Source organism: Hyla sarda, chromosome 8 (assembly GCF_029499605.1).
Source record: "Hyla sarda isolate aHylSar1 chromosome 8, aHylSar1.hap1, whole genome shotgun sequence".
NCBI lineage: Eukaryota > Metazoa > Chordata > Amphibia > Anura > Hylidae > Hyla > Hyla sarda.
In genome coordinates, this window is record NC_079196.1 from 20,757,450 (window position 1) to 20,770,123 (window position 12,674).

Here is a 12,674-nt window from a genome sequence, read left to right on the forward strand (position 1 = left end):
ATCAATCAAATCACATCTTCCACCACATCCCAGCGGTGATCTATTGGATGAGATCTGGTCACTGTGGAGGCTATTGGAGTCATGTGACCTCATTGTCTTGTATGAGATGATGTCATGTGACCTCATTGTCTTGTATGAGATGATGTCATGTGACCTCATTGTCCTGTATGAGATGATGTCATGTGACCTCATTGTCCTGTATGAGATGATGTCATGTGACATGGGGCATTATCCTGCTGGAAGTATCATCAGAAGATACAGGGGACACTGTGGTCATAAAGGGATGGACATGGTCAGTAAGGCTGGGTTCACACCACGTTTTCTTAAATACGGTTCCCGTATACGGTTTGGAGGAGAGGGGCGGGGCTTAATCGCGGCGCCCGCACTCAGCCGTATTCGGGAACCGTATTTAATGCAAGTCTATGAGCCGACCGGAGTGAACCGCAGCCTCCGGTCGGCTTCGTTTTCGGCCGTATGCGGTTTCCCGACCGCAGGCAAAAACGTGGTCGACCACGTTTTTGCCTGCGGTCGGGAAACCGCATACGGCCGAAAACGAAGCCGACCGGAGGCTGTGGTTCACTCCGGTCGGCTCATAGACTTGCATTAAATACGGTTCCCGAATACGGCTGAGTGCGGGCGCCGCGATTAAGCCCCGCCCCCCTCCTCCAAACCGTATACGGGAACCGTATTTAAGAAAACGTGGTGTGAACCCAGCCTAGCAATACTCAGGTAGGCTGTGGTGTTTATACCACGATCAATTGGTACTAAGGGGCCCAAAGTGTGCCAAAAAAATGTCTCCCCACCAGGGCCGGCCTTTGGGGTGTGCGAGCTGTGCGGCCGCACAGGGCGCCATAGCAACAGGGGCGCCGGGTGGCCGACACAGCTCGCAGTGTAACAGGCCGGCCGAAGATGGGGAGAAGCGGGCTGCAGGCTGCAGCTGCTTTGAAGGAGGAAGCAAGGTCTGGAGCGTAGAGGAGGAGCTTGGGGGCGCGGGCAGTGTCCAAGTACTGCGCGCGCCTTCACAGAGAGCTGCGGAAGGATCCCTGTGTGCAGTGTGAAGGCGGTGGCTGGTGCTCTACAAGCTGATTTCAGGGAGCAGTGCAGCAGCCTTCAAAAGTAAGGGGGACAGGGGACTGATTAAGGAGGACAGGGGGAACAGGGGACTGATTAAGGGGGACAGGGGACTGATTGAGGGGGACAGGGACTGATGAAGGAGGACAGGACACTGATTAAGGGGGACAGGGGACTGATTAAGGGGGGCAGGGGACTGATTAAGGGGGACAGGGGACTGATTAAGGGGGACAGGGGACTGATTAAGGGGGGCAGGGGACTGATTAAGGGGGGCAGTGGACTGATTAAGGGGGCAGGGGACTGATTAAGGGGGGCAGGGGACTGATTAAGGGGGGCAGGGGACTGATTTAGGGGGCAGGGGACTGATTAAGGGGGGCAGGGGACTGATTAAGGGGGACAGGGGAGTTGTATTGAAGATGTTGGACATGAACAACGTGATTGATGAGCACGTAAAGTTGTATTTTGAGGTTTAGATTAATATTACTTGTCAGGAGGAGTAGATTTTGTCCACCAATGTTCCCAGTTATTATTGCATTTGCGCATATATTATCTCAGTTAGCAGTTTTTCTGTATTTAATGTGTTTGCTATAAATGATTGCTACCAGTCAATCCAGTTATTTATTATTGTACTTGTCCGCACTTGCACTTAAATTATCTGTAATTAAAAAAATAATATTTGTTATAAAGATTTTTTTCCTCTTTGTGTATATTTATGGGGGGGGAGGGGGGGGGGCACAGGGCGCCTGGACACCTAAGGCCGGCCCTGCTCCCCACACCATTACACAATCTAATACCTCAGATTCCTGTTCTTAGCGGAAAGGAGTGGCCCCCAGTGTGATCTTCTGCTGCTGTAGCCCATCTGCTTCAAGGTTGGACATCTAGTGCAGTCAGAGATGTACTCTGCAGACCTTGGTTGTGACCAGTGGTTATTTAAGTTACTGTTGCCTTTGTGTACTCTTGAACCAGTCTGCCAATTCTCCTCTGACATCAACAAGGCATTTTCTTCCACACAGCTTTCTCTCACTGGATATTTTCTCTTTTTCGGACCATTCTCTGTAAACCCCAGGGATGGTTATGGGTGAAAATCCCACTAGATCAACAGTTTGTGAAATACTCAAATGGGCCCCTCTGGCTCCAAAAACAATGTCACGTTTAAAGTCCCTTAAATCCGCTTTCTTCTCCATTCCTATGCTCGGTTTGAAGCTTAGCGAGTTGTCTTGACCAAGCCTACATGCCTAAATGCATTGAATTGCTGCCATGCGATTAGCTGATTAGCTATTTGTGTCGACAAGCACCTGATAAGTGCACCTGATACAGTGGCCAGCACCGATTCTCTCTTTTCACCAGTGTTTCAAAATCAAGGTGCAAAAATACAACTCCCAGCATGGCTGTCCGGGCATGCTGGGAGTTGTAGTTTTACAACAGCTGGAGGCATCCTTGCTCTGAAACATTGCTTTATACTTGATGTATTGGATTTAGGACCTTGTTCACATTCATATTTCTCCTCTTGCGGTTATTCATCGCCAATAATCACAGCTCCACACAACCGCCCCATCTGCCCTTCACACACTGAATGAGTTTATCTCCATAAAGGCAGATTACAGGCAGCCGCCGGCCCCGCCCCACGCCTCTGATTGGTTAGAGTACTGCTGTTCCCTTTCACCATTGGATAAACCATCCGTCAATCTGGCTGTCAGCCTGTACCAAATGGCTGTACTAGAAGGGGGAGATCGCTCTCCTTGTTCCCGCCGCTCTCCCCGCACTGGGACGCATTGTGTTATGGAGCACACCCCTGTTTTGTTGCTGGTGGCTCGGCCTCTCTCTGGTGTGAGGTGCATTGGGTCCCGCCCTCGCTCGCCCTAGCGCTGTGCAGGGTATGAGGACGGAGGGTGATCGTGGTCTCTCCTTACCCGGGGATTGTACGACACACGGCGGGGGACTGATGGGCCATGGGGACGATGTCCGCTCCGGGTTGTGATCGCTGTACCCGGGAGAGGCGTGTGTTGTGTCGGGAAAGGATGCTACAGGATCACCCAGACGTGACAGTCAGCGTCAGGTAAGCGGCTCCTCACCCCGACGTGCAGCCCATACAGGAGGAGACCCGGAGCACAGCCCAGCACTGCCCCTCAGCTGTCACACTGCACACTGGCCTTCCAGCTCAGAGCTCTCCTGACCCAGTGCATCCCCCCCCCTCACTGCACTCTGACCCAGTGCATCCCCCCCCTCACTGCACTCTGACCCAGTGCATCCCTCCCTCACTGCACTCTGACCAAGTGCATCCCCCCCCTCACTGCACACTGACCCAGTGCATCCCCCCCTCACTGCACACTGACCCAGTGCATCCCTCCCTCACTGCACACTGACCCAGTGCATCCCTCCCTCACTGCACACTGACCCAGTGCATCCCTCCCTCACTGCACACTGACCCAGTGCACCCCCCCCTCACTGCACACTGACCCAGTGCATCCCTCCCTCACTGCACACTGACCCAGTGCATCCCTCCCTCACTGCACACTGACCCAGTGCATCCCTCCCTCACTGCACACTGACCCAGTGCATCCCTCCCTCACTGCACACTGACCCAGTGCATCCCCCCCCCCTCACTGCACACTGACCCAGTGCATCCCCCCCCTCACTGCACACTGACCCAGTGCATCCCTCCCTCACTGCACACTGACCCAGTGCATCCCTCCCTCACTGCACACTGACCCAGTGCATCCCTCCCTCACTGCACACTGACCCAGTGCATCCCTCCCTCACTGCACACTGACCCAGTGCATCCCTCCCTCACTGCACACTGACCCAGTGCATCCCTCCCTCACTGCACACTGACCCAGTGCATCCCTCCCTCACTGCACACTGACCCAGTGCATCCCTCCCTCACTGCACACTGACCCAGTGCATCCCTCCCTCACTGCACACTGACCCAGTGCATCCCTCCCTCACTGCACACTGACCCAGTGCATCCCTCCCTCACTGCACACTGACCCAGTGCATCCCTCCCTCACTGCACACTGACCCAGTGCATCCCTCCCTCACTGCACACTGACCCAGTGCATCCCTCCCTCACTGCACACTGTCCCAGTGCATCCCTCCCTCACTGCACACTGACCCAGTGCATCCCTCCCTCACTGCACACTGACCCAGTGCATCCCTCCCTCACTGCACACTGACCCAGTGCATCCCTCCCTCACTGCACACTGACCCAGTGCATCCCTCCCTCACTGCACACTGACCCAGTGCATCCCTCCCTCACTGCACACTGACCCAGTGCATCCCTCCCTCACTGCACACTGACCCAGTGCATCCCTCCCTCACTGCACACTGACCCAGTGCATCCCTCCCTCACTGCACACTGACCCAGTGCATCCCTCCCTCACTGCACACTGACCCAGTGCATCCCTCCCTCACTGCACACTGACCCAGTGCATCCCTCCCTCACTGCACACTGACCCAGTGCATCCCTCCCTCACTGCACACTGACCCAGTGCATCCCTCCCTCACTGCACACTGACCCAGTGCATCCCTCCCTCACTGCACACTGACCCAGTGCATCCCTCCCTCACTGCACACTGACCCAGTGCATCCCTCCCTCACTGCACACTGACCCAGTGCATCCCTCCCTCACTGCACACTGACCCAGTGCATCCCTCCCTCACTGCACACTGACCCAGTGCATCCCTCCCTCACTGCACACTGACCCAGTGCATCCCTCCCTCACTGCACACTGACCCAGTGCATCCCTCCCTCACTGCACACTGACCCAGTGCATCCCTCCCTCACTGCACACTGACCCAGTGCATCCCTCCCTCACTGCACACTGACCCAGTGCATCCCTCCCTCACTGCACACTGACCCAGTGCATCCCCCCCTCACTGCACACTGACCCAGTGCATCCCCCCCCTCACTGCACACTGACCCAGTGCATCCCCCCCCCTCACTGCACACTGACCCAGTGCATCCCCCCCCTCACTGCACACTGACCCAGTGCATCCCCCCCCCCTCACTGCACACTGACCCAGTGCATCCCCCCCCTCACTGCACACTGACCCAGTGCATCCCCCCCCTCACTGCACACTGACCCAGTGCATCCTCCTCACTGCACACTGACCCAGTGCATCCTCCTCACTGCACACTGACCCAGTGCATCCTCCTCACTGCACACTGACCCAGTGCATCCTCCTCACTGCACACTGACCCAGTGCATCCTCCTCACTGCACACTGACCCAGTGCATCCTCCTCACTGCACGCTGACCCAGTGCATCCTCCTCACTGCACGCTGACCCAGTGCATCCTCCTCACTGCACGCTGACCCAGTGCATCCTCCTCACTGCACGCTGACCCAGTGCATCCTCCTCACTGCACGCTGACCCAGTGCATCCTCCTCACTGCACGCTGACCCAGTGCATCCTCCTCACTGCACGCTGACCCAGTGCATCCTCCTCACTGCACGCTGACCCAGTGCATCCTCCTCACTGCACGCTGACCCAGTGCATCCTCCTCACTGCACGCTGACCCAGTGCATCCTCCTCACTGCACGCTGACCCAGTGCATCCTCCTCACTGCACGCTGACCCACTGCATCCTCCTCACTGCACGCTGACCCACTGCATCCTCCTCACTGCACGCTGACCCACTGCATCCTCCTCACTGCACGCTGACCCACTGCATCCTCCTCACTGCACGCTGACCCACTGCATCCTCCTCACTGCACGCTGACCCACTGCATCCTCCTCACTGCACGCTGACCCACTGCATCCTCCTCACTGCACGCTGACCCACTGCATCCTCCTCACTGCACGCTGACCCACTGCATCCTCCTCACTGCACGCTGACCCACTGCATCCTCCTCACTGCACGCTGACCCACTGCATCCTCCTCACTGCACGCTGACCCACTGCATCCTCCTCACTGCACGCTGACCCACTGCATCCTCCTCACTGCACGCTGACCCACTGCATCCTCCTCACTGCACGCTGACCCACTGCATTCCCCCCCCCCCTCACTGCACGCTGACCCGGTGCATTCCCCCCCCCCCCTCACTGCACGCTGACCCGGTGCATTCCCCCCCCTCACTGCACGCTGACCCGGTGCATTTCCCCCCCCCCCCCCCCTCACTGCACGCTGACCCGGTGCATCCTCCCCTCACTGCACGCTGACCCGGTGCATCCTCCCCTCACTGCACGCTGACCCGGTGCATCCTCCCCTCACTGCACGCTGACCCGATGCATCCTCCCCTCACTGCACGCTGACCCGGTGCATTCCCCCCCCCCCTCACTGCACGCTGACCCGGTGCATTCCCCCCCCCCCCCCCCTCACTGCACGCTGACCCGGTGCATTCCCCCCCCCCCCCTCACTGCACGCTGACCCGGTGCATTCCCCCCCTCACTGCACGCTGACCCGGTGCATTCCCCCCCTCACTGCACGCTGACCCGGTGCATTCCCCCCCCTCACTGCACGCTGACCCGGTGCATTCCCCCCCCTCACTGCACGCTGACCCGGTGCATTCCCCCCCCCCCTCACTGCACGCTGACCCGGTGCATTCCCCCCCCCCCCTCACTGCACGCTGACCCGGTGCATTCCCCCCCCCCCCCTCACTGCACGCTGACCCGGTGCATTCCCCCCCCCCCCTCACTGCACGCTGACCCGGTGCATTCCCCCCCCCCCCCCTCACTGCACGCTGACCCGGTGCATTCCCCCCCCCCCCTCACTGCACGCTGACCCGGTGCATTCCCCCCCCCCCTCACTGCACGCTGACCCGGTGCATTCCCCCCCCCCTCACTGCACGCTGACCCGGTGCATTCCCCCCCCCCCTCACTGCACGCTGACCCGGTGCATTCCCCCCCCCCCCTCACTGCACGCTGACCCGGTGCATTCCCCCTCACTGCACGCTGACCCGGTGCATTCCCCCCCCCCCTCACTGCACGCTGACCCGGTGCATTCCCCCCCCCTCACTGCACACTGACCCAGTGCATCCTCCTCACTGCACACTGACCCAGTGCATCCTCCTCACTGCACACTGACCCAGTGCATCCTCCTCACTGCACACTGACCCAGTGCATCCTCCTCACTGCACACTGACCCAGTGCATCCTACCCGGTGCATTCCCCCCCCCCCCCCTCACTGCACGCTGACCCGGTGCATTCCCCCCCCCCCTCACTGCACGCTGACCCGGTGCATTCCCCCCCCCCCTCACTGCACGCTGACCCGGTGCATCCCCCCCCCCCTCACTGCACGCTGACCCGGTGCATCCCCCCCCCCTCACTGCACGCTGACCCGGTGCATCCCCCCCCCCCTCACTGCACGCTGACCCGGTGCATCCCCCCCCCCCCCACTGCACGCTGACCCGGTGCATCCGCCCCCCCCCTCACTGCACGCTGACCCGGTGCATTCCCCCCCCCCCCCCCTCACTGCACGCTGACCCGGTGCATTCCCCCCCCCCCCCCCCCTCACTGCACGCTAACCCGGTGCATTCCCCCCCCCCCCCCCTCACTGCACGCTGACCCGGTGCATTCCCCCCCCCCCTCACTGCACGCTGACCCGGTGCATCCGCCCCCCCCCTCACTGCACGCTGACGGTGCATCCGCCCCCCCTCTCACTGCACGCTGACCCGGTGCATCCCCCCCTCCCTCAGTGCACGCTGACCCGGTGCCCCCCCTCAGTGCACGCTGACCCGGTGCATCCCCCCCTCCCTCAGTGCACGCTGACCCGGTGCATCCCCCCTCCCTCAGTGCACGCTGACCCGGTGCATCCCCCCCTCCCTCAGTGCACGCTGACCCGGTGCATCCCCCCCTCCCTCAGTGCACGCTGACCCAGTGCATTCTCTTTCCCCCACTCCCCCCTTCCCCTCTGCCCGGTGCATCCCCTCTCCCTTACTGCACTCCCCACAAAAAATAAAATAAAAATGACTGCTTAGTAGACACCCCTGGCGCACTGCACTCTGGCCTTACATCTAAGTGCCCCCCATTACTCTACACCACAGTACCACTCTTGTGCAATAAGAGGTGCAAATCCCCCCCCCCCCATCTGTACCCTCCACCCCCCATTACACCTGTCCTCCAACCACATCATGACCCATTATACAGTTACTGACCCCGGCGTCTGCCCTCTTGCCCCCGAACCTCCTATTGCCCTTTGACCCCTGCAGTGTGAGTTTGCAGTTTGTGACTTATTTCTTATTAGTTAGTGTTTATAGTGTGATACTCCATAATGTAGACTTCTGTTACAATGTGTCAGGGATCATCCCCTGTGGCTCTCCAGCAGTTGTGTAACATTGTGTCGCCTACAGCAGGATACAGCTGAATGGGGATGACATGTGACCATGGATGTAATGTAATCTTTAACCCCTCGCGGTTTACTCTGGGCACCCGGCCGCCCGTCTGTCCAGCAGGTTATACTATAGTTTCCTATACGTTTTGTGTGTTTAGTGCGAGTGATCGTGGAGGGCGAGCGTGCATCAACTTCACGTATAGGACATTGTATGGTATGAACCAGATGTCATAACTCGGTGCTTTCCAATCAGGATACCTCCAACTGTTGCAAAAACTACAACTCCCAGCATGCCCGGACAGCCAACGGCTGTCCGGGCATGCTGGGAGTTGTAGTTTTTGCAACAGCTGGAGACACCCTGGTTTGGAAACGTTCTATGACCTATCCAACTAAGATCTTATGTAAAGGTTTCTTTAAATAAGAAACCACTGGTGTGGGCACTGCCCTGCGCTGGCATCTCATAAAGGATTACAGGTCTTTCTCTGCCCACGATATGATGCTCTGAGAAGCCTAGAAAACCCAGGACAGCGCCATCAGTAGTCGTGTCGGGTTATTGGCATCTCGACCAGTCTGGTGACTTCAGGGATATAGATATAGATAGATATAGATAGAGATAGATAGAGATAGATAGAGATAGATAGAGATAGATAGAGATAGATAGAGATAGATAGAGATAGATAGAGATAGATAGAGATAGATAGAGATAGATAGAGATAGATATAGATAGATAGATATAGATAGATATAGATAGATAGATATAGATATCTCTATATATATAGATATCTCTATATATATATATAATCTCATCTCTCTCTCTCTCTCTCTCTCTCTATATATATATATATATATATATATATATATATATATATATATATATAATCTCTCTCTATATATATATATATATATATATATATATGTATATATATATATATCTCTATATATATATCTCTATATATATATCTCTATATATATATATATATATATATATATATATATATATATATATATATCTCTATATATATATCTCTATATATCTCTATATATATATATATATATATCTCTATATATATATATATCTCTATATATCTCTATATATATATATATATATATATATATATATATATATCTCTATATATATATATATATATATATATATATATATCTCTATATATATATATATATATATATATATATATATATATCTCTATATATATATATATATATATATATATATATATATATATATATATAATCTCTATCTATCTATATATATATATCTCTCAACATACAATAGTTTCATCATACAATGGTCTTTTCTGGACCATTGTAACTTGAAACCAGACTCAACATACAATATACAGACAGTCCAGATCTGTGAAACGTGTCAATGGCCGGAAGAACTGACCAATCAGAATGGGCAAATTACTGGTAAAACACCTGTATTACTGAAGCGTATGCACTGACTGGTGTCTGGTAGCGCCCCCTACAGTACAGGGAGGTATTACATGTTCTATATACTTTACCTGTACCAGGGTTACCTGCTCCTTTGGACACCAGGTGAGGGCGACTCCATGTTACTTTTTTAGGACATTGCATGTACTGTACAGGACCCCGAACAAGCTCCTGTCCTCTACATAGACCAGTGTTTCCCAAGCAGGGTGCCCCCAGCAGTTGCAAAACTACAACTCCCAGCATGCCCGGACAGCCTTTGGCTGTCCGGGCATGGTGGGAGTTGTAGGTTTGCAACAGCTGGAGGCTCCCTGCTTGGGGGAAACACTGAAATAGACAGTGATTACAGCTCCCAGCAGATCCTTATTACTATTATATGTAAGGACTTGTTTTATCTATATTAGTTATCTACTTATTTTTCTTTAATCCTCACTTTTTCCTATTTTTGGATGACATTTTGGTGCTTTTAGAACCAATTACCAGGTTTCCATAGAGTTCTGGTCTCAACATACAATGGTTTCAACATACAATGGTCTTCCTGGAACCAATTAATGTTGTAACTTGAGGGACCACTGTGTATATATATATATATTGATCCTAATGAGAGTTTAGAGTTTTACCTGATTTCATATATATATAATGTGTCGATTCCTATGACTGTTCTTGTCCGTTCAGAAGAAATAGCAGATAGTTTTTTTGGCGCCGTGGTGTAAATGTTTCTTCATCGATCTGTTTCAGTTGTATTTATTATTCTAGCTATTAATTTATCTATTTTATATTTATCTCTATCTGTTTCATCGATCAATCTCTAAAATGTCTATCTCATATTCTGATAACGTTAATAAGGAGCAGATACCGCATATCCGTGGGCAGAATGTTACCGATTCAGTCTGCGGAAGGAAACCTGTGGCTGTCAGGTCCTGGAAGTAAAACCTGTGTGGTCAGTATTGTGGACACTAGGACCCATTCACACCAAGTATTTCCCAGGCACAATACCAATAGAGTTCTCCTGCGGAAAATGAGGTGCAGCAGCCTCCAATTCTTTTCAGTTGGATTCTACTGCACCAATCGTACTACAGAATTTCTGCAGCCTTTTGCTCTCTGGGCATTCTGGGAGGTGTAGTTTTGGAACAGCTGGAGGCACACTGGATGGGAATCTGTTGTGTAGGTCATTGGTCAGTGTCACCTCTGATATGCTGCCCATATGGCGGGCAGCATAAAACTTTTGCAGGGGGCACAATCCCACCACTTGGGCTTTTCAAACTACTGTAGTTGTTAGAGCCGGTCCTGGTGAATGCTTCCCGCCGCATTGGCCCCCGAGAGACTTCTCTCTCTCCCGGTCTCTCTAAGGGTGCGTTCACACTGAGAAATAGGAGAGGAATCCTCGCGTAAAAGTTGAGCTGTGGAATATACGTATTTTGTTTTCGTGACGTCATAGCAGGGAGCTCATGACATCATAGCCCCGCCCCCTCATGACGTCACGCCCTGCACCCTCAATGCAAGTCTATGGGAGGAGGCGTGACCTCCGTCACGCCCACTCCCATAGACTTGCATTGAGGGGCCGGGCGGGATTTCACGAGGGGGCGGGGCTATGACGTCAAGCTCCCGGCGCCAGATCCAGCGTTCGGAACAGTTTGTTCCAAATGCTGAGCAGTGGAGTACCCCTTTTAAGCTCCTGGTAGAGCCGGCACGTTGTCCGCTGACGCGCCCGCAGCCACTTGTCCTGCATAGAGCGCCTCGCATTCCTGGCATAAATGTCCGCCGCTTCTTTATCTCGTGTCTCTTTGCATTAGAGATGGTTTTTATGAAAGGCTTTGTATCGATTCATTAAAGGGGCACTCCACTGGAAAACATCTTATTTTAAATCAACTGGTGCCAGAAAGTGGAACGGATTTGTAAATTACTTCTATTTAAAAATCTTAATCCTTCCGGTACTGATCAGCTACTATATGCTCCACATGAAGTTCTTTTTCTTTTTGCGTTTCTTTTCTGTCTGACCACAGTGCTCTCTGCTGACACCTCTGTACATTTTAGGAACTGTCCAGAGCAGGAGAGAATTGCTATGGGGATTTTTCCTGCTCTGGACAGTTCCTAAAATGTACAGAGGTGTCAGCAGAGAGCACTCTGGTCAGACAGAAAAGAAATTCAAAAAGAAATGCACTTCCTCTTTTTATACAGCAGCTGATAAGTACTGGAAGGATTAAGATTTTTAAATAGAAGTTGATTTACAAATCTGTTTAACGTTCTGGCACCACAGTTGATTTATATCAGGCATTTACTTGATGGGTGAATAATAGGGGTGTGAATCGCGATACCAGTGTGGCGATTCGATATATCCCGATATATCGCGATACCGTCTAGGTGACGATACATCGCGATATATCCCGATACATCGCCCACCTGGGAGCATTCATAGATCCCAATAGACGCCGCTGTCAGCTTTGACAGCGGCGATCTAGTACTCCGGTGCTCACTTTTCTCATGTTATCACGTCCTGCAAAATAAAATAAAACGCACTTTCTCTTACCTGCCAACGCGCCCCCGGTGCTCTGGTACACTCCGGTACAGGTGTTCGGTCCCCGGGCTGTATTCTTCTTACTTCCTGTTAGCCCGGCACGTCACATGGAGCTTCAGCCTATCACCGGCCGCAGCGATGTCCCGCCTCGGCCAGTGATAGGCTGAAGCTCCATGTGACGTGCCGGGCTAACAGGAAGTAAGAAGAATACAGCCCGGGGACCGAACACCTGTACCGGAGCTCCGGGGGCTCGTTGGCAGGTAAGATAAAGTGCGTTTTATTTTATTTTGCATAACATGAGAAAAGTGTGCACCGGAGTACTCCTTTAAAAGCCAGCCGCGGCGATCGCCGCATGCTGGCTATTAGCGGC

At 53.3% G+C, this 12,674-nt stretch overlaps 1 protein-coding gene across 1 annotated transcript in view; it reads left to right on the forward strand.

The window, feature by feature from the left end:
- Positions 1-2,881: 2,881 nt before the first annotated feature.
- Positions 2,882-12,674, forward strand: part of MGAT5 (alpha-1,6-mannosylglycoprotein 6-beta-N-acetylglucosaminyltransferase) — a 138,604-nt gene continuing 128,811 nt past the window's right edge. The window contains exon 1 of the mRNA XM_056536619.1: positions 2,882-3,127. The gene's annotated coding sequence lies outside the window, so the exon portion shown is untranslated. The remainder of the gene's footprint in view (positions 3,128-12,674) is intronic.